Source organism: Cibotium barometz, chromosome 48 (assembly GCF_041138505.1).
Source record: "Cibotium barometz isolate CiBa-2024 chromosome 48, ASM4113850v1, whole genome shotgun sequence".
In the NCBI taxonomy this organism is placed as follows: Eukaryota; Viridiplantae; Streptophyta; class Polypodiopsida; order Cyatheales; family Cibotiaceae; genus Cibotium; species Cibotium barometz.
The window spans coordinates 27,671,183-27,695,049 of record NC_141093.1 but is presented as its reverse complement, the minus strand read 5'-3'; positions in this window follow the sequence as shown (position 1 = coordinate 27,695,049).

The following is a 23,867-nucleotide window of genomic DNA, read 5'->3' as shown; positions in this document are numbered from 1 at the left end:
TAATGCATAACAAGAAACCTCTTGAGCATTATCCTCATTATTTCTACTAGATGATGCATAGTTATTTTGCTACACTTTTCTATTTTGCATGTCATTCTGCTTCTTATAGCAATCCTTCCTTTAGCTCTCAGCTCATCTGGCCCATGCACATATGCAATGCATCCAAAGACTTTCAGATGAGACAAATCAGGTTTTCTGCTAGTAAACCTCTCCTCTAGAGCTACGTCATGTATGGTTGCAGTAGGAGTTTTGTTCATGATGTAAACTACTGTAGAGAAACAGCCTCAGTCCAATAGCTATGCGGCATATTCTTCTCTTCCATCAATGCTTGCGCAATCTTAGCAATGTGCCTGTTTTTCCACTCACAGCAACTCCATTTTGCTCTGGAGTGTATCTGCATGTAAACTGTCTCCGAATACCATTCTTCTTCAAAAATTCAGAGAACTCATTGGAGAAGTACTCTCCCCCTCCATCTCACGTTAGGCACTTTACATATTTTCCTGTTTGCTTTTCAACCATAACTCTGAAATTCTAAAAATGAGTGAACACCTCACCCTTCTCCTTCATGATACCCACACTTTCCTTGTGTGGTCATCAATAAATGTCACATATAGTACCTGTAGCCTCCCATAGACATGGTCTTCGTAGGACCCCATACATCTGAATGCACAACATCTAGTGCATTTCTACTCACATTTTTGTTATGTGGAAATGCATGTTTTGTTTGCTTTCCAAATTGGCATGCTTCACATATTTTCTACATACCTTCAACTTTAAACTTTGGCAGCCCTGTCACAATTCCTTTAGTCTGAATAGACTTCATTCTCTGTACATTCACATGTCCATTTCTTTTATGCAAAATGTATGTGTCTACAACAATAATTCCTGAACCATTTGCAAACATCGCAACACTCACTTCAGGCATGTTTACATTTAGTGTAAACATTCTGCCCACTCTGTTGCCTTTTGCAACCAACCTGCACTTGTCTTTAAAGTCTTCAACATAACAACCATGAGGGTTAAACCAAATCTGCAAACCCTGCTCAATCATCTGGCCAACTGAAACCAGATTCTTTGTTATGTTCAGAACATGAAGTACATCTACAAGGTACTTCACTTTGCCATCCTGCGCGCATAGACAATGGCACATCTCCAACATGGGCAATTGGATGAGCAGTGCCATCCCCTATTTCCACAAAACCTGGTCTTTCAAGGGTTTTCATCTCCTTGAACCACTCCCCCCATGACTTGTCATGTGGTTCGAAGCACCTGAATCAACGTACCACACATCATCTTTATGTGCTGCTTCAACATTTTCAAACATGGCATCAACAACATGCTGCATAACAAACAACCTTTCATTATCCTCATTGTTTCTACTTGAGGATGCATAGTTGTTTTGCTGCAATTTCCCATTTTACATGTCAGCCTGCTTGTTACAACAATCTACCTGCATATGTCCAAGCTTACAACAATAAAAGCATCCACGTGTATCATTATACTATCTTTGCCAATTTCCACGACCTCTTTGATCCCCCTGCCTCTGAATTGCCCTCTTCCACTTGCGTGTTGTTGTTGTTGTTGTGAATTTTGGGACTGTTGTTGTTGCTGCTGCGGCCATAATTCTGATTACCTGTTCGACCACCTCCTTGGCCGCGTCCACGGCCTCCTCTACCTCGTCCTCTTCCTAAACTTGTGTAGAAGGCCTGTTATTCTAAACTGTTTTTGTTTTGTGAAGACTGTTGGTCTTCACCCAGTCTCTTCTCTTTTATAATCAACATAGACACGAAATCTGTGAAATTGGGAATGTTTTCCGGAGTCAGAATAGACGTCTTGAACGCATTGTATTGTGGCCCGAGACCACGTAGACAGACTTCCATCTTATCATCATCATCTGTGCTAAAACACCAATAGATGCAAGGGATTCCACAATACCCTTGATCTTCAATGCATAGTCATTCACAGACATACTCTTTTTCTCCACAGTATGAAGTTCATTCTTCAACTATATCTTTCATGCCTTGGTATTCGTTTCATAGAGTTTTACCAAGGTGTCCCACGTCTCCTTTTGGGGACTTGGCATCCTGTATGTGCCCAATCATGGTGTCCTGTATACTAATAGAGAGCCAATACATAACTTTTCTGGCTCCTTGGTTCCAATCCTTGAACTCTTTCATATCTACAACAACCGGATTGATCTCCGGTATCTCCGGTGCCTCTTCATGCTCACCTTCTACGGTCCCAGTAACCCTTTTCCATCAGAAAATTTGTCAACCTGAACCTCCAAGCATGGAAGTTGTTCTTATCAAGCTTCTCAGCAACAATCTAGTTTATGCCATCATTTGACATCTTGCCAAACACACAAATTTACGAGAAACAGCACTCTAGTTTGTCCTGCACAAACTGCTGTATTTTCTACAGCGGTACTGTATTACACTCAAATGTCACAACCAGTGACCTTAGTGTGCATACATACACCCAATGGCAAATGTTAACCTCCTTGCACAACACACAAAGTCTGCACAACCAATCTGTCTTCCTGCAGTTCTTAAAACAAAGTTCTACAGAGAATCGATGACTTACCCGCCGCAGTGCTCGAAATTGCCTGCTTTCTAAAAAATGGAGGACGTAATGGGCCCAAAATGCATTTTTGGCCCAAAAAATTAAGTCCAATAGGATAATTACTCCTGTGAAGAAATCTCCTCAATCAGAGATCGTTTGCCGATGCCTCCCGTAGAACTCCCGAGACAAGGGTGTAGTCACCAACACAAATAGGGAAGAGTAGATGAAGCTCTTACCCTCGTACCGCTTCATGTGCTTCTCTTGCTTGCAGCTCAGCCCTTAGCATGAACCAGGCTCTGATACCATGAAAAGATGCAGGGGAGAAGAGAGCTTGAGCTCTTGCAAGCACACACACACGCTCACAAAACCCTAAAAGAGAGCACACAAGGTGAGAGGCTGAAAATCTTCTTCTTCTTTACACAACACTCAACACACCATATACAAAGATAAGAGTACACACATATGAAAATTTACTCAACCAAATACATACTAGGGTTCTCTTTAGTGTGAACCCAACTAAATGAGCTGACGCTATAACTATGCCAGTCTCTAGAAGAATGACTGTCACATAGCCTGTCATCCCACTGGCCGCATATCACCCATGATCTCACCAACCATGCCAGTGGTGTAAGTGTGGGGCCTATCCCCCAGGCGGGTCATCAGTGTCTACCGCCTCACTAGATGAGCTCGATATCTCAACAATCTTCACCTTCATAGCCTTTTCCCATTAGGAAATTTGTTAATCTAAACCTCCAAGCATGGAAGTTGTTCTTATCAAGCTTTTCTACAACAATCTGGTTGATTCCGTCATTCGACATCTTGTCTACAACATAAACTCACTAAAAACAACACTTTGTTTGACCTGCACAAACTGTTATATTCTCTGCATAGCGGTATTATACTACACCCAAATTGTCACAACCAGTGAATAGCGGTACTATACTACACCCAAATTGTCACAACCAGTGACCTCAATTCATATACACACACCCAATGGCATTTTTAATACCTCTTTGCAGTACACAGAGTGTCTACACAACCAATTGCCCTTCCTACAGTTCCAAAAATAGAAGTCTACAGAGAATCAAAACTTACCTGTGCAGTGCACGCGAACGTCTACCAACTGAAAAATGGAGGTCAAGACGCGCTCGAAACGTGTTTTTGGCACCAAAATAATATAGTTGCCCTACAACTCCGCTCCTACAAAGACATCTCCTCAATCGGAGTTCGTTTGCGGGTGCCTCCCAAAGATCTCCCAACAAGGGTGTAGTAGCCAAAACAAAGAGGGATGAGTAGATGAAGCTGTTACCCTCGTACCGCTTCTTGTGCTTCTCTTACTTGCTACTCATATTGTTAGCATCATGAACCAGGATTTGATACCATAAAAAGATACAGGGGAGAAGGGAGCTTGATCTCTCGCAAGCACACACACACTCATACAAACCCTAGAAGAGAACACACAAGATGAGAGGCTGAAAATTGTAGAACATGTGTGGGCAACTACAAAGAAACTAGAGAAAAAGGAAAACAACAAGGCCATGCTAAAAGTCCAAATTGAAGAGTTGGAGGCACTCATCCAAAGAATTCAGGTAACAGTAGAAACAAGATAGAAAGACAATAAAGGCCCTCAAAAAGGAGGTAGAGGTTGCTATGCCTACAAGGGTGATAAGAGGAAAAGGGGGGGAAATGTTAGTGAATGAGATGAATGTCACCTTGACAATAGCCAATGCTCACCTCAGGAAAAGAATAGACCAGATGGATGCCATGAGAAAGGCACACGCAGAGGAAGTGCGAACAAAGGATAAAATGTTAGAAGACTTACAAGGCTAGGCAAAAAGGGCAGAGGAGGACCTGCAAAAAACAATCCATGAAGAAATGGGCTAAAAGAGTATTAGCGTTTGGAAGGAGACTACTCTTAAATGTATGCAAAATCTAATCCAGATAGCTTAGCAAGGCAAGTGCTCTGAGACCTTCCAACTTGGAAGAAATTGCAGAATTCATGAACCAGTTGGAAGTGCCTAAGGCAGAAAGTAGCTCTTAGGTAGGAGCAGCAGGACATGGAAGAAGCCCCTCCCCCCAGATCTAGAGCAATGCATGCAAGCAGTGTGCTCTTATGACTTGCATAGATTCAAGTGAGGAGGCGACAGATCATTTGAAGAGCGATTCTACTAATGCCCCTTGCCAATGGAGTCACCTAGCAGAAAGGGGAAGGGGAGTACTAAAGACAAAATCTATAGGCATACCACCCTATGGGTGGAAATGGAGTGAGGGAAGGAAAAGAAGGCCAAAGGAACCTGAGCAGACTATCTTCGAAGAAGATATAATCATCCTAGAGAAAACAGAGCCCCATGGCTTTGTAGCAGGCATGGCTATGGATACAATGAAAACGGCAAGGGAAAGGTATCCAGAGGTGTGGCCCATTGATGTGCAATTTTGAGGGGCCGATGAGAGGATGGGCATAGGGCATAGGGCATGCCTGGGTGAGCAGGAAGAGGGCTCATGGCCCATTGATGTGCAATTTTGATAGGCATTGGGCATGCTTGGGTGAGTAGGAAGAGGGCTTACGAGCCAAGATATGCCCACAAATTCCCCATCAACTCATTTCAGGGGGGCACTGCAATAGAAGAAGAACCAGACGATGAAGGTTTGCTAGAACAAGCCATAAGGCATCTAGAATAGAGGCTCCGGTCTCAGAGGCTTCGTTGCTGGCAAAATTTCCACCATGATCGCCAGGTGTTGGCCAATAAGCTCATTAATTGGAAAAAGGAAAAAGGGGAATTAATTGGAAGAGGGGAGATAAGGGAAGAGAAGATTGGGTCTATCTAGCTAAGATTGTAGGGAAAGAGTACGTTTTTTCCTAGATAGTTCAAGAATCATATTGGGTTTCTTGGATAGGAATATAGGAGAGTTAAGTGAGAAGTTCATGACTAGAGCTCTTGCTAAGGCATTGTACTATATTATTATTGATCAAGAATGACATGTGGGTTGGTCTTTGTCTTACTCTTGTTTTATTCTACATATCTTTGTCTATTCAGCATTCAATCTTTTTCTAAGTGTATTCCTATCTAGATATGGATCCCTTTCTAGATTCAAGATAGACTTAGGAACTAACCTACTTGCAGTCATGATCAATTTCCCTGCTTTTAGTCAGATAGGTAGCTCAACATCCTAGCATTGGCTTATTGCATTGGGCATAGTTGCATTAGTCATCGCTCCTCTAGAGCCGACTCGGTGGTCCAGAACCGTGTAAGTGTCGAGACTTGACCAGACTCCAATAAAGCTCATCCACATACCTTAGCACCAAATGGAAGACATCACAAGTAGAGTCTCTCACACATCAATGTGGCTACTCAATGGCCATCAACACTAGAGAGATAGCTGCAACTACATCACACATAAACATGGATGCTCAATGGCCATCAACACTAGAGAGATAGCTATAACTACATCACATACCTCACAACAAGATAAATCTTTGAAACGCATATAGAACATGCATGTACAGTTAAAATACCCCTTCATGAGATCACATAAATTAATTACAATAAAAAACTTTAATCTCCTCTTCCATCTATACGGTTTGTAAGCCTCTAAATTAAATTAAATACAATAAACAACTATTTGTTTAATTTTCTTCCCCATGTATACAGTTTGTAAGTCTCTCAATTAAATAAAAACCCTCGGTGCACTAAGGTGACATACTTACATATATATAAAGTGACCTTTGAGGTTGGATCTCAATAAGGACCATCTATAGAGGCATTCCTCTTGCACCCAGTTGAGCCTAGGAACAGAAATATGCAGTGATAGGAATAGTCTAAAGTTAGGCAAGAAACGACCAACTTGGCTACCAAAGCTAGTGGACCAATTCTCCATGTTTCATTAGCTTAAAACAATTTTGGTTCAAAATTGATTTTGAAATTACTATAACTCAAAATGACCAATCTAGGCATGACATGTAGTCATAAATACATAGTCCCATTTTCACAAATATATAAATCTAAAGAAATTTAGTTAATGAAATCTCCTCACACACAATAAACAAAATTTACTCTAATAAATTCATTCAAATATTTATGTAAATCTAAAGCATAATTTCTCATAGTCATTTAAATACAATAACAAGTGCACGCCCTTGCACTAATCACTAATAACACAAAGATACTCCTCACATCATGCAACACATGATATAAACAAACACACTTCACTACCTCCCACCCACATAGAAAGAGTAAAAAGTATATTTCACATTTTATAAACGATCAAAATTTGATTTCAAATAAAATAAAATTTATGGGGTTTATTGTTTTTTTTAAATCAATTTTATTTAGGCTTACTTACTAGCATTTGAGAGCAATCCTTGTGTTGGTGGAAAATCTAAGGCATAAGCAAAAACATCGGTTTCATGCAAAGAGAGAGAGAGAGAGAGAGAGAGAGAGAGAGAGAGAGAGAGTGTCATTTGTTTTAGCCTTGAAAATATTCATAGGCTTTGCAAAAGATATAAAAAATCTCCTGGTAACATTTCAAGCCAAACAATGAAGCTTATAGTTTTATTAAGATTAAGTTTTATGAGGCTTTATGAAAGCCTATGACAAAGGGGAAAACTACTACGAGGGAGCACACCAAAGGGTAACCTTCTTGCCAAAGATTAATCTTATAGCTTTATTTAGATGGAGCTCACGAAAGACTATGACAAAGGGGAAAACTACCAAAATGGAGTGCATCAAAGGGTAGCCTATGATAAAGGGGAAAACTATTAAAATGGAGTGCATCAAAGGGTAGCCTCCAAGCCAAAAGATAAAGCTTACAGTTTTATTAAGATTAAGCTTTATAAGAATTTATGAAGGCCCTATATAAAGATTAAGGTTTATGAAAGCCCATGAAAAGGCTTGAAAACCACTAAAAGAGAGTGCACCAAAGGGTAGCCTTCAAGCCAAAAGATTAAAGTTTTATTAAGATTAAGCTTTTTGAAAGCCTATGCAAAAGGGGAAAACTACGAAAAGGGATTGCACCAAAGGATATCCTTCAAGCCAAAAGATTAAAGTTTTATTAAGATTAAGTTTTTTGAAAGCCTATGATAAAGGGAAAAACTACGAAAAGGGATTGCACCAAAGGATAGCCTTCAGGCTTCAAGCCAAAAGATAAAGCTTATAGTTTATTAAAATTAAACTTATAGGACTTTATGAGCCTATAATAAATGGAAAAATTAAAATAAAGCTTATAGTTTTATTAAAATTAAGCTTCATAAGGCTAGCCTACGAGAAAGGCGAGAACTACTAAAATGGAGTGCACCAAAGGGTACAACCTTAGAGTATGGTTTAATCAAAGGTAAGGTTTGTTTGGATTTTAAAGGATAAGTTTTTAAATGTCTTTTCACTTTCTTATTCAAGGTTTTGATTCCCCTTTAAAAAGAGCCTTTAAAAAGAGAACAAAACTCTTCTCCTTCTTAGAAGTTTTAAGCTAATTACTCTCTAAATTTTAACCTCTATCATAGCTAAGCAACACAATAGATACATACATGAATTCTCTCATGTTATTCACCACTAACAAATTACTCATTGGTACTCATAGGTAAATCCAAATACCACTTTAATACCCATTTACATATAATCATATCCACTCACATCTCCTCACATCACATTCACATCTTATCACATCCACATCCACATCCACATCCACATCCACATCCACATCCACATCCATTTACATCACATCACATCTCATCACATTCACATCCACATCCATTTACATCACATCACATCTTATCACATCCACTCACATCTCATCACATCCACTCACATCGCATTCATATCTTATCACATCGCATTCACATTTAGTACTGTTTTCTACTTTCGATACCGGTGGGACTTTTCTAAGTTTGTGCCAATTGCTTGGCCTAGTTAAAGGTAATTTTTCTCGATGGATATTTTCATATTCTTTCTCAAATTTCTCAAGTGAAATATATTCAATATTCTTCTTTTTGAGTAAAAGATTCATGGGATTTACAAAAATCAGTTCTACCCATATTTCCCAATAAAATTAATAATGCTCAAAATTTCACTTTTGATAAATACTCATAATTTGAATTATGCCAAAAATTCTTCTTTTACCATTTAATTACTTGGATCTCAATATCATGGCAATTCCTCTTTTTGTATAAAAATAAATTTACCAAAATTTACTCTTTTCTCATAATCAATTAATTATGCATAATTGTAAACAAAAAAATTATTTCTCATGAATATGATGAAAATTATTCTTTTTAAATCCTAGAATATGGTAGGAAGTTCTCTTTTAGCATTATGCATAAAATAAGATATGTATTATTTTCTGAAAATTTTTCCATAGCTTCGCTGCTATTACTGATAATTCTCAATTTTTTCCTAAAGAACAAAAAGCTTGTAATGAAAATATGATACTAGTACCTCTTTTATGCTTAAAATCAAACTATGAATTTAAATCATAATTTTAACCATAATCACAAACTTAATTATGATTATCCCACTAGATTAAGCTAAGTCCATTATTTCTCTTTTCCCAAATTGACAGGATAATCTGTTTCTCATTTAGAATCGATCAAAGTAGTTTTTAACTACTTATAAATAATCTAAAAGAAATAAGCATTATTTTGTTAACACAAAATCATAAAAATACCATTTTCTTAATCTCTAGCTTATCAAGCCTAGAGTTTAGCTTTGAATTAAGAGACTATCATTGAGAAGCATCCTTTTCGAAGGGATTTAGCCATAAAGATGGCTAATCTTTTAGAGAGAGAGATTTACTTAAAGAAAGCATTACAATTAAGCATAAAGATTAACTTTCTCTTAATTAAACATTAAGTTTTTTAGGGAAAGCATGATTTGAATTAAAACAATCATTTTGAAAGCTTCTCAAGCTTGAGAGGGGTCGAGAAGAAGAAAGTCATTGAGAAAATTGGAAAAAACCATAAAAATTAATTTTACCTCCAAGTTTGGCTTGATTCTCTAATTGCAGTGAAGCCCTTGACCAATTTATTGGTCTACCAAGAGGATAAAAGAAACTCCAAGAGCTGTTGTAGAGAGAAAGAGCTCCAAGCTCCCAACAGAGAGGAAAATTTAAGGGATAATAGAAAATATGGTTATTTTAATATAATACTAGCATGGTATAGCTCTAATATTTTTTTTACAAAAGACTGAGGGTCTATTTATAGGTGAGGGAGGCCGCTAACCAAGTCCAATTGGATTCTAGAATTTTCCAGGTTCAATTTGACTCAATTTGGACCAATTCGCCTCCCTTTTTGATTTGGTTTGATCTAGAGAGGAGAGATTTTAAAAAAATCACATTTTTTTGCATTAAAAACCCTTCCACACATGTGAAATAGGCACCTACCTCAAGAGTCCCCCTTTCCTTACCAAGGTGTCAAAAAGGCATCATTATTCCAAAATATCTCATTTTTTTAGTAATATCTCATAATTTTTAACTAATAAACCTTGTACTTAGTCAACTCTTCATCTTATGTGAGCATTTACTCATTTTTGGGTATTTTCTTTTATTCTCTTGGATTTATCTCATCCCAATACTTGGATTAATCCAATTGGCCCATTGGAACCTTAATTGGACCATAATCTAAAAATTCCTAAAAATGTAGACCCTTAGGCTAAGGTCCCTTATACACATTTTCAAATAATTCCTAATGCACCTTGGAAAGTTCATTTTGAACTTCTGTTTCAGGGAAATCTATTTTAGACACTAGGAGGATTTTTATATCCAAAGATATCTCAATTTTGGATTATCTCTCTCTAGATATTTTCTCTCTCTAGGCCAAAATAGGGTAAAACAATATCTTTCTTCTATTTCAGAGAGGGGAATAATTTCAAGAACAGAAGGGGAGGTTCTTACACCTTTACACCTTTACACCTCCAAAGATGGAGGGAGGAATCTTACATCCTACCCCACTTAAAAAATGCGAGATGTCCTCATCTCGCAGGCTGGAGGATAAACTCTTTCACCTTAAGATCCGATTGATTCTGGGGTTCCTTATAGTCTGGTCAACCCACGCAGAATCTTGGGATAAAGATCCCTTCTACAAGAAGAACACACATAACTCATTATCAGAGATCAATTCATTCAGAATATACAGAACATTTATATCCTTAACACAATAATGGTCCATCAAACCGGAATTTCCATCTGAACATTTCCCATGAAAATTTCAATTATGCAGGTTCTCAATTTGTCATCCCTTAATTAGAGCCACTGGGTCAAAGGTCCAATAGCAGCAATCTGTCAGTACAATCCACTAATCTCATAGTGATTTACTGAAGTCATAATCGTCATTCCAGTTACTAACATCATCACCGGGATTTGTCCCATTCATCCTCATTGTGGCTTTGTTCAACTTATCTTCTTTCAACTAGAATTCAGGAATCATCATCTTTCAATCAAAATCCAAATCAACTCATCAATTCTCAACCAGAATTCTAAAATCATATCAACCAGCATTCGAATACATCATCTGGATAGCATTCTTGCTTATGATTTCAAGGTCTTAGATTTACTCATATATATTGTCAGTGTAAAGAGCTGCAGATATACCCACAGTATATACGGGTAATCACGGTCCTTGGAGCTATAAGGTAAATACCATCATATCTAGGCCTCAAGCAAGTCAGGGATTCCATACAATTGTGGTACTTCCATCTGAAGACCCAATTTCCAATTTATGAATCTTCATTATCAATTTGTATGAATTTCATCACACAATTACAATCTTTTACTGGTACATAAATTTTTGACATTTCTGGCTTCTCGATTATTCCACTTTAGCCAATTCGCTTTGATACCACTGAAAGATCCATGCCCCCTCTGTGCAACAAATTCAGGGGTGCTAGCAACATAAGTAGCACTTCTTGCCCAGGGCAGAGCCTCTCACTCGGGGCCTCGCCCCATGGATATCCGGACAAGAGACTAATCCCTCGGTTCTTCCAAAACCAAACCTGGAAAAACTTTCCTCGCCCAGAAAGCACGGCCGATTCCTCTAGGATATTTTATTCTAACGTAGTCAAGAGCCTCCTCCTGCATGGGCGAGCTATCTCAAAGAAGTCTCTAGTAACTTTGTCACCGGCTTGAGTCTAGAATGAAGCCCTTGCATGGTATCTATACTCCACCCTACTCTCCTCAATGGACCAAATCTTTGTGCGGGCGGCAGCAATCTGACTCTCAATCCACGGGCTGTCTGGGGAGCTCTCCTGAAGACGCTGTAAAGAGGCTAGGCCCCTTCTCCTCTCCTGCTCCCAAAATCTCTCCAATCTACTCTGGGCTATCTCTTGTAAGAAAATACTGACCTCCCCAAGGCCATCATCCAAAGTGCACGCTGTAGATCTTGAGGAAAATTCTAGTCCTGCCCATATGTGCTCAATCCAGCTAAAAATCTTGGGATCCTGAATGAGGCTATATGGAATCCTAGAGCTCGTATGTCTCTCATGCCTCCATGGGTCCTCTAGAGATAGAATAACTAGGGCATAATCTGAAAATGTAGTGCTTGCAAAAATACCAACCATGCAAGCCCACTCGTCAACATAAAGCCTGTCTAGCTGAGAGAGGTTGGGGCTAGTGCTCCGCCTATCTGATCGAGAGAAGCTAAGACTCCCAAGGCTATGCCCAAACTCTGGAATATGCCAAGGGTATTGTCCCCTAAGAATCAGTATCATCTCCTCCCATGCAGAGTACTCTGCTCCTGAGACTATGGTCGTGCCACCTCTAAGTCTATCCTCTACTACCTCTATTATGTTGAAGTCACTACCCATGCACCAAAAATAATCCTAGGGTAGGGCCTGTTGGAAAGTGCTCCAAAAGATAGCTCCACCTATAGCCGCATTCAAGGCATAAATGTTGAGGAAGCCAACTCTATCATCTCCAATCAGACGGTAGAAGCTACTCAACTGACAGAGAGACACACTCCTCCTTGCATCCCTGAAGGGATGAATGATGAAGACCAAAAAGTATGACTCCTTCCTGGTAGAATCTTCCCACAGTGGCAGCTACGGGTACGCCCCTCACTAAGATGGTGCTCCTAGAGGAAAAGAATGTCAATATGTCCCCCCACCATAGCGTAATGTAGCTCTCCTCTAAGGATGCCTCATCTCTGGAAACACTGAGGCCCCCCTAAGCCCTGAATATTCCATGAGACAATCCTCATATCAATCTCTATGTGAGGCGGAACTATTGGAACTGCCCTCCACTCAAAGAGTCTTGGGTGTGGGCTTAGACGAGGAATAGTTACAATATGTCTTGGTGCGGAGTTACACGCCAAGTGAACGTGGATCCTACCACCCTCCATGTACTACCACTCTGCCCGAGCATGGAAGAGTATGCATACTTTGTGTTCCATCGATCACAATGGAGGTATATGTTAAGAAGGGGGGAGAGGTATGCATGAACACAAAAAGTAGCACCTCTAGGCTGGAGGTCACCATCTCCCCTCCCTCGTCTTTGTGGGTTAATCTATAAAGCTCCATCCTGGCCAAAGGCCATAGATGAGTAAGAATGTGAGTGATCCACCGGAGATCCTACAGATGATGTGATAGCTCAACTGCCTGATCCTATATGGTAGCGGCCCACCGACTCTAGATCCCACTCTGTCTCGGGGGTTGTGCTCAAGGGGAAAGAGAAGATCATTGTGCCATTCTCTAGCATTAGGAAGTGAATGGGGTCTTCTTGGGCCCTTTAATTTGCCCAAGCCTAATCAAGGTAATTAAGGAATAGCCAAATGGGGGGTTGCCATGTGGACTGAAATGTTGGGTTTGTAAGAGAGGTGTAAGAGTGGTCAAAGGGTGCACTTTTTCCCCCAAAAAGGGGGGGAGGCAATTTTACAATTTTCGAACCTCCATAACTTCTACATACAAGCTCCGATTTGAGCGGAGATTATAGATCCGTGATCTACGCATCAAGAGCTTTCCATAGATATGTTACATGATATGGTTTTGTCTGCTAGATTTTAAATTCCATTTTCCCCCAAAATTCAAATTCGAATAAAGTAGCCGTTTTGAAGCTTCTAATTAGAAAATGTTTCTTCTTAAGAGAAAAGGTTTGACTCCTTAAACTGCCAAATAAAAGGGCCCAAGAAGCCTTCCATTGAGGTCCTAATGCGTAGAGGGTCTAGAGTGATGTAGGACCACACATGCCCAAATAGGGGCTACGTTCTCCTTGAACATGTCTGTCCCTTCCATCAGAAGACACTGGAAGAAACTATAATCTACAGGGATTCCCCAAGATCCTGGGGGCCCGCCTGGAGACTCAACCCTCACTAGTGAGACTGCAATGGTCATCTCCATTGGCTCTGAGAAACGATGAATCAGGTGACAAACGATACTCGTCGTTGGCTGTCTTCTCTCTAGATTAGGGGCTGTGCAGGGGGCCAACGAGAATGCTCTGGAGAGGTAGAGGGGGGGTTAGTAGGCACTGAGGAAGAGGAAGGGGAAAATGGAGAGACTGTGGGTAGAGTCGAAGGTGAGGGTGGGGGAGGGGGAGGAGGCGGGGGAGGAGAGACTGGAGAGAGATGCTGCTAAGAGGTATCCATTGGAGAGCGAGGCTAGTGGGGGAGGTTTGACGAAGAGAGGGTGGGTTCAACTTGCCCCCCTGGGCACTAAGGGCCAGAGGAGAAGTCACGTGCGAGGAATCGGTTCGCCACATCGGCGGGGGTGGGGGGGACCCTCTCCATTGTAACTGGTAGGGGACCTCCATACTGTGATAAGTGCTCAAAACAATTCTCTGATAAAACCAAATCCTCATGCATTCTCCTAGCCTGGCATGCATGGCGATGATGCTCAGATTTGGTGCACGGCCCCAATGACCAGGGCAGGGCCAACCGTGCCACTCTCCGGTTGATGGGTCATCCATGGTCGGAACCTGGTGCTTGGTGGCCTGGGAACCTACTCCTCCCTTGGCCCCCTGATGAGGATCTGAGTAGGAAGTAGGAGGGGAAACCAATAGGAGTAGTCGCCTAGTCTAACGTCGAGGGCACTGGCCATATGACCCATCTATCTGCAAATAAAGCATTGGCCTAGAAGGCCGAAATACTCCACTTGGAGTATAATGGGGTTGCCCCAAGTCTAGGAATAGATATCATATGAGGCATAGAATTTGACGAGGCAACACGTATGTGAAGAGATGGAATCTCAGCTACTCGTGTGAGGGATGAGGTAGTGGTGGGGGGGATTCCATCACTCTCCCGATGGCACCACCAATCACTGGGAGAAGAGGAATGTATTCCTTCTTGAGGCCTAGAAAGTAAACTATCGTGAGAAAGCCTGAAACTCCAGCTAATGGGTCGGATGTCTTGAAGCCATGCTACCACCGTGCAAAGAAGGCCTGGGATGTATGCAGTGCAATGGGGCTCAGCTGCATGACAAGATCAGATGCCGCTGGTGAATCGAACTCAACCTGTAGCCACACCCCAATCTATAAATATCTGCGATCTCTGTAGGCACACCTAGGAGGCTAGCCTGAAGGAGATCTCTAAGTTGGCCGTGCTCGAGGCAACTACCGACAATCTTACATGACCTCTAGGGATGCAATAGTCAGCAAGAAGGTTTGCTTCAAAAAACAAAAGGCAGGTCATGGTGGCCATGGTCGGGGGGGGAGGGGGGGGACGGAGCAGCTGCCATGGAGTGCTATTGGGGACAAAGACCAGAAGAGGCCAAAACTTGGTGATAATAGAAACAAGTCCTCAAGCTGAAAATTCTGCCAACGACCAAGGAGGAATGGGGGGAAGACAAGACTGTGGCATGAATAGAGGGAGGAGGGGGGGTGGGGGTGGTGATGGGATCTCTTGAGAAAAGAGGAGTGAAAGAAGGGGAAAAAAGGAGGGGGCGGGGGGGGGGAAGTAGGGATGGTGGGCAAGATCAAAGCGAGGAGCACAGGAGGGAGGGAGCGGGCGCTGGCAAAAAACAAGGAAGGTGGCGAATGCAAGGACTGGGAGTAGGAAGGCGCAAACAAGAGCAAGAGGGGGGCAAAAGGGGGTGCAGGCAGACAGGAAAGAGGAGATCGGGGAGGGACTAGCAAGGTGGCAATGAGGGGGGAACTTAGGAAGCATGACAGCAGGGGGAGACAGCTCACTTGACTTCAGGTTGCTAATAAGTTGGCATTTTATCACTTCTTCTTAGGTATTAATACAAGGATCAAGAAACTCTTCAAATGTTGAAGGATGGGACAAAGAAACTTTGAATGAACCTAATGCACCTCGAGAATAAGTCAAATCAAATATAAACAAAGGTAGCATAGAAGTATCAAGTAAGCACACCCATAAAAGGCACAAGGCTAAAGTGGAAGACAAAGAATGGGTGCCTTTGCAATGGCACCAACAACTAAGGTCTAAAAAACAAACCACCCACAAAGAAGAAGAAAATGTGTGGAGGCCAAGAGAGAAGAGATCAAAAGACGTGGCACAAGAACATAAAGACAAGCTGGATTCAAAGGAAGATGATGATGAGGTTGAGAGAGACCAAAATTTTATGAATTACTTCATCCATCTATAGTAATAAGCAAAAATATTTGCATAGACAAATGTAAGTTAAAGTAAGGGTGTTGTGATCAATTATAATAATTATAGACCACTCTTTTAAACAAGTGAAGAAATCAACTCCCCTACCTCTCATTCCACTTTGTCACCTAGTTAGTAACTATTGCATTGCCTATCAAGAACACACTATAGCCATCGAGATAAGGGAGGAGAGAAGGGCTCTCGTTCACCATATGTGTGTGTGTGTGAGAGAGAGAGAGAGACTGTGTGTGTGTGTTATGGGGGGGAATCACATATAAAGAACTTTGAATAACAAAAAAAGTCCCTTCTAAGGAAAGATCCATTAATAGCAAATTACCTAAATACCACATGTTGAGATGCTTGATCATGCTTGTTGTTTCCTTCCTTGGAGCACCACCATCTCCTCTCCTTCGTCCTTTGAGTTATGGATTTCTATCCTTGGCTTGCATAATGAAAACATGTGCTTTCTGCCCTCTAGCTTCATATCTTCCAAATATTGTTGAAGTGTATACTCCTGTGGCAACTAGAATGGATGAATCATAGCTTCCCAGAACAAACAAATCCTCTAAAATTATCAATGAATGTGTAAACGTTCTCAAGGAAAGTTTCTTTAGCAAGCCACTTGTATATTTCAAGGTAGAGGAATGTGGATAAGCTCAACACTGCTGGGCTTATGTAGTGGCTTGCCTACCCATACTTGTCCAGCCACTCGTGGTCCTTCAACCCAGGTGCCTCACTCGTGAGCCCCACACACCCTCCCCAATTTCACTCCGATTGGGTTCCATGTTCGGTCGAGCTCTACATAGCCTATTACTAGTTACGCGACATTATTACCCCCTTAATAAGAAGAGTTACACTATGCATTGGAAGTGAAACTATTGCTAGGATGGTACATAAACATCCATCTCTCAATCCATTGTGAGGGAAAAATAGTAAGCTTACTTTTGAACACATAATAATATTGTTTCTAATAACAATTGAGTTTTCAGCACCAATCAATTACAAAGTGGCTTTTCTTTACTTCAGTACTCTCAACATAGGGAAAAATAAAGATGCTGGTTGGCAACCCTGTGAAAATGGGATGGGGCATTAGAAATTTAGAACTAAATGAAGAATAAATTAGCCTCCACAAAGCCCTTTAAGGTAATGCTACTATCACGAACACCTTCAAGATGAATGGTGGTGTGGAGCCAACATAATCACCATGAGTTTCTAGGAGGCTTAGGAAAGCCCATTGCTTAGACACTAGTCTAAGCAATGCTCGTGTGATTCATGCTTGTGTGGAAGAGTGAGAAAGAGAGAGCGATTGCCTTATGCGATGGTGCGAGAAACTCTATAGTGACAGCGTGGAGGTAGATCTTGGAGGTTGGATCTTAACAAGCAAGCTTGGAGGCCTCAAGGGACTCAAGTTTGAAGCATTTGTAAGTGACCTATTGTGATGTATTGCTCAACCTTTAGGTGTGAATGTGTTGAGTTCCCTCTTGGAGGTGTGATAGCCCATAACATTTTTGGCACCGCTGCCGAGGAAACACATTTGTTTCTTCCATCCTCTTGGAGTTTTAGCTCCCATTGATGCATAAGATTCATGATTGCCCTTGCATTCTAGTAGTGCATTGTGTAGAAAATGAATGGATAAGATTTGTGTGGTAGGAAGAAATCATGAGAAATTGATTGTGATGTGTATGTGTGTGGTGGAGTGGTCTTAGGATAGAGTTACACTATTTTTTCTTGTTAATTTTGATATTTGCATCATTGGAAGTACCAACGTGAACGTTCGAACAGGTTGGTGTTCTGTTTTTCTTATTTTTTCAAAAATTCACAAAAATAAAAAACATAAGAAGCCGTTGATTGTGCCAAGAACTTTCATTCCATTCCTTAGGCATGGCACAATCAATTTGGGATCAATTGGATAAGTATTCCGCACCCAAAAACATAACTTTCGACGCGGGAACTTCCACGTGAAACTAAAGAAAAACATTCACGCCTTGAACTTTTTCTGCAACTTCACGCCGCGGATCACTCCCAAAATCAGTGCTGTAATTAACACCACAATTCATGGGATTGCCTTGCCAAAAATAGGCAACCTTATCCTAACACATCTGACGCCACAAAATCTGCCAAAATTGTTGATCACATGAAAGTTCAGAAAAGTATTCACACCGCGAATGTTTTCAGAAAATCTTCACGACGTGAACCTCTTTGAAAATCTTCACGGCGTGAATCCCTTTGGTGTTCATGACGTGAACTTTTTCTACAGACTCACGATTTAGTCCAATCCAACGAATAGCAGGCCAAGGCCACGAAGGTCGGTAAGGGAGGGTAGCCTATAGTAAAAAGAGGGGGTTTGACCCGAAAAGCAAACATCTTTGAGCATGTGAAAGTGTAGAATAACGTTCATGCCATGAACCTTGTTCTGACACTTCATGCCGTGAATCATTCTCTGCAATTTCACGGCTTCAAAAATAGAGCGATAGAATCAGAAGCAAAATCAAATTGGGTTGACAAAGTAGCTTATCAAATCCTACATACATGCACTTAATATCTTTAAAACTCATTGGAGACGGACGATAGGATATTGAATCGCCCAAGATCTTGCTATCAAAGACGTGTGGGATTAGGACATTCCGCAAGCACACACCTGAGTGTCTTAAAAAACCTAACCACCACTGAAACTAGTAGTGAAGAGTCCATGGAAGAAGGGCTAAGATACGCTAGGTTTGGGGAGAGGAGAAACCACCCTCCACAACTAGGTCCAGTGGTATCATTGATATCACTCGGGGATTTTTTGGTCTCCAAACCAGTCAAAGAAGCACAATCTATAGGCATGGTTCCGTCAACCAGCTGGACTCAGTCCACAATAAGAAGTGCCTATCCAAACGTCGAATTCTAGGCTGTCGAATACCGACACCCTCCAAATGAGACGGGACATGGAAAGTGCGGCCAGGACGGGTCAAATATTCTTTCCCACCTCCGATGAAGTAGAGTTAGATCTTAGAAGGAGTGAGGTGGAACGTCAACTATGAGAATTGAGCTTAAGGAAACAAGAGCTTGATACTCGAAGGGTGAGAGCTGAGCAAAAGGAAACAGGAAGTTTGAACCCATTGCAATCACGAGATAAGGAACTAGAATTGGCTATGGGAAGAAGTGAGGGAGAACTTCCAAACTTGGAACCCATAAATGAGGAATCCAGAGCGAAGGAAGGTTTTACTACCATAGAAGAGGAGGATAACCTAGCAAGAGTGGCGGCCGAAGTAGAGGATTGTCTATACACCAAAAAGGATATTAAGAAGATGATCAATCACCCTATGTTCCTACAAGACATGGAACTTCTGATTCTGCAAAGACGTACAAAGGTGACTAATGATGAGCCACTTTAAGGTACAGTGGCAGCAGCAGGACCATCCCATGGACCAGAAATACCTAGAAGAGCCAATACATGAAGGAGATGAGGTCTATGAAGTGGAGGAGCAGTTCCTTAAAGGCCAAGGATGGATCCAACCATGGACCTTAATGCAGCCATAAGGACAGAGGTCTATGAACTGGAGGAGCAATTCCTCATCAAAGGTCAAGGATGGATCCAACCATGGACCTTAATGCATTCATAAGGACAGACCTGCTAAATATGGTGGCAAAGATGGGCCAAGGAATGGTCAAAGAACTAAGCACTACTCTAGAATCCCGACCCTCCCAGATGAAACCACATATCATTTCCAAACTTGTCCAAAACTTCTCTGGGGAGACGGAGATCCTATCCAACATGTAGAGATTTTTGAATCTACATGTGAAACATACTGGCTTGTCACACTGATGTGATAATGATTCATGCCTTCTCACTCACCTTGGAAGGGAAAGCTCATTAGGGGTTCCAAACCCTCAAGTTTGAGGATAAGGTTAACTTCACAAGACTCGAGAACGTTTTTGTGCCCAATTTTTCCCAAAGTGGACAGATGGAGCCCTGTGGTGCAAATCTTGTCCAAATTGAGTCAAAATGAACCTCGAAAATTCTAGAACCCAGTTGGACTTGGTTAGTGGCCTCCCTCACCTATAAATAGACCATCAGTCTTTTGTAAAAAAATATTGGAGCTATCTCTACTACATGTTAGCCTTATACCGGGGCTTATACCGGCGCTATTTAACGGGGTCTAAAAAAGCCTCGTCATCGGTATAAGCGCCGGTATAAGCGCCGGAACAGTACCGTCGGTATAAGCGTCGGGTGATAATACCGGCGCCTATACCGGGTTAATATATCGGGGTAATACCGACGCATAAACCGGCGTCTGTACCGGTGCATATACCGTCGCATATACCGGGGTCAATACCGGGGTGTATACCGACTCTAATACCGAGAGAAATACCATTGGATATACCGACGTCAGTACCGGGGTATATACCGACGCTGTAGCAGAAATTTTTTTTTGGGCAGAATAGTGCTGCCTGGCTGTTGCCTAGCTGCCTGCAATGAGCAGGATCAACAACAGCAAACAGACAGCACCATTCTGTCTAAAATAGAGCACAAAAACAACCGTGCTCGTTTGCATATTTTCCTGATCGACAAACAAGAAATTAAATTAAACATTAATACTCAAGAATGTTTTGATCATATTTCATTAGTTTGAAGGTCATCTTACATCATGGTAATGCCTCCCAATTGACGGTCTCTCCTTCTTCTTCAAGCATCTCAAACAAGGCCACAAGGCCATGTTTGTGAGCGTACTTCTCCTCTCGCCTACTTGGTGGGCGATTCATGGCCAACTCCTGCACACACGATTAACAATTATAACTTTTAGAAATCAACATTTAGCCCACATACATACATTTAAATAAATAAAATTACTACAAACACTTACAAATTCATGGCGCATGGTTTCATAACCACCACTCCCGAGATGAGAAGCCCCTACTGTTTGGAGTCTTGCCCTTGCCGCCTCTCTTTGTTGTTGAAACCTGTCTAGTGTCTCGGTGAGCTCCTGAGCAATGGCTGCCCACTCCCTGTCATCTAGCCAAACAGGTTTCTCCTTCCCCTCTCTAAATGCGTCCCTCGCCTCTGACCTACGATGCCCCATCAAAATGCGAGCTGTATACTGTATCCGCTCATTAGAGACGACATTCATAGGGTCAGATGGCTGGAACTCTTGCTTTGTGTTTATATAATTTTTCTTCCCCTTGTCTTGCTGATCCCATTTAGTCATGACAGAGTCATGAAACTGTATAGTGCACAATTGTCGAATGCCTGTCTTCATTGCCTTCCCTGCACTATCCATTATTGGTGCCCCATCCCTAATTATGTAAATCTTGCTGTTGTCATGGTCATGTGCACCCCAGGGAGTGGAAGGTGACCCTATGGGTGTGCTATCAACAGATGAGAGCGAAGGACGACGCTCACGTGGTGGTGGTGTCACAGCATCTGTGGCACTACCACCACAACAACCTCCCCCTGAAGACCTACTACGTGAGCACCGTCTATGTGAAGAGGTGGTGGATCGAGATGTAAGAGGAGTGGAAGGCTGTGTGGTATGAGGTGTGGGAGCTGCTGTCGTACCCACGGGTGTGGGAACTGGCGTCGGGAAGCCAGATGGCGAGGCAGATGTCCCTGCTCCAGAACCCCAATAACTCTGAGCCATGGCTCTCTGCTCTGGAGTCATGGACGAAAGAAAACCATATAACTGCTGGGGACTCATGCCCTGCGGTGTAGGATTAAATGAGAAATCTGGACTGTAGTCGTAGGGCGGTGAGTCACCCATGGCCTGTTGGACAAAAAACCATATGACAAACTTGTGCGAAATAAAAATTACACGGTAAACAATGAATGAAAGAACCATAAGACAAACATTAACAATGATAAACAACATTGGTAAAACTATATCAACTTGCTCCTACAGTAGTGATTATGATGGTAAACATTAACAATGGTAAACAATGAAAGGACCTTCAATGTCATAAAACCATTACAAATATGTCATAACTATTTGCATAATCATTAAGATACATCATTTTAAAAATCATTATCTATTCTATCATCCTCATTAAGATCAGTAGCCCCAAAGAGATCTATGTCTATGTACATTTCAGCATCCTCATCATTAAAAGTCCCTTGATGAAGGATGTCTTCATCATCTATGTCTTCTTCCTCAAACTGTTTTTCAGCTTCCTTGGTTTGTACCTCTTCATTTGGATCTTGCTCTAGTTGCTCCTCTTCATTTGCTTGCTCCTCTTCATTGTTGATATCGGCTTGTTCTTGCTGCTCTCCATTACCCTGTGCATCCACATCACCATGTTATAGCTCAAATTCTTCAAAAATTTGCTTGCTGCGGGGGGCGACTTGAACCACAAACAGCCAGCGTGGATCTTTTGGATCCACTTTAAAGACAACCTGCTCACAATGCTCTGGGCGCACAAAAGTATCTTGCTGATCGGTCCATACCTTTGTGGAGTCCACTTGGATGAGGCCACTCTTGTCTCTACGTACAGTTGCATGTGGCCCATTCATGATTACCTTGAACCACTTCACATCAAAGATAAACAACTCAAAACTTCTGAAGCCAACCTTTAATATATCTTGAATGGTTCCAAAGTAATCAAGCATTCCAGTAATTGTGTTATCATCACTTGCACTTGCACGAATTTCTTGAACAAACTGTGCTGTGACACCACAATCAAAGGTTGCTCTTCTTTGGTCTATTCGTTCTACTCAAAAATGACGTCCATGTGACCAAAACGTCCCATATTTGTGATACTACAAATAGCACAAAAAGTTTGTTGATGGAGAATCAAACATTGAGACATGTAGAGAAAAAAAAGAGAGACATGTAGAACTTAAACACTTACATGCCAATCGCATCCTTTTGTAAGCTCCTCCTCCTCCTCTGTTATAGGTAAACCAGCACGTTTGGCTTCTAAAATTGTAGCTTCTAGCCATCTACCTGTGGGAAAGTCCGGAAGAGCTTGCATACCTTCTGGATATGGGAGATTTCTTGTAGTGCGATTCCTTCTGAAACTTAAACGATCTTGTACTCGCTGTCGCTTGAGAGCTTCATATGTCTCAATCCACTTCTCCATTACATGAGAGTTCAAGATGCAAAATTTGTTGATTTTTTCCCTCAAAGTGTTATCCATCTTTCTCTTAATGCCTTGGCCTTGAGGTTCCTCACCAATGACTCGCCTGTTGGACTCTTGAGACCATAGTCGAGGTATCTCTGGATATGAGGAACTTAAATATTCAGTGATGTAAACAAGGGACTCTTGTATCAGCCACCCTTCTGACATACTACCCTCTGGGCGAGCCATTTGGCAAACAAATCCCTTTAATGTCTTCATAAACCTCTCCAAAAAGAACATCCATCTTGAATGGACTGTTCCAGCAACTGCAACCTCATCTACAACATGAACTAGCAGATGCATCTGGATTGTTAATAAACTTGTAGGGAAAAACTTCTCTACCATGCAGACTGCCTCTATGGAGTTTAAACGAGCTGTCTCCAAAGTGTCTCTCTTTATCTCTTTTGAAGAAATCCAGCGCACCAATGTGCCAATCTTATAGATAGTAGCTCTAATGTCTTCAGTGAGGCAATCTTTTATTGCTATGGGTAGCACAAATTGTAGAAACTTGTGCCAATCATGACTCTTGAGACCACTAAGATCATCATCCTTTGTAAATGCACTTTTCAAGCAATGCATACAACCTGTAGGAGTCCGAAACTCTGAAATTGTCCTCTTGACTTGTTGTCCCTCCATCTTGCTAAGAACCCATGGGGCTCTTGGAAGTAGCACCTTTCCATTGGGTCTAGTG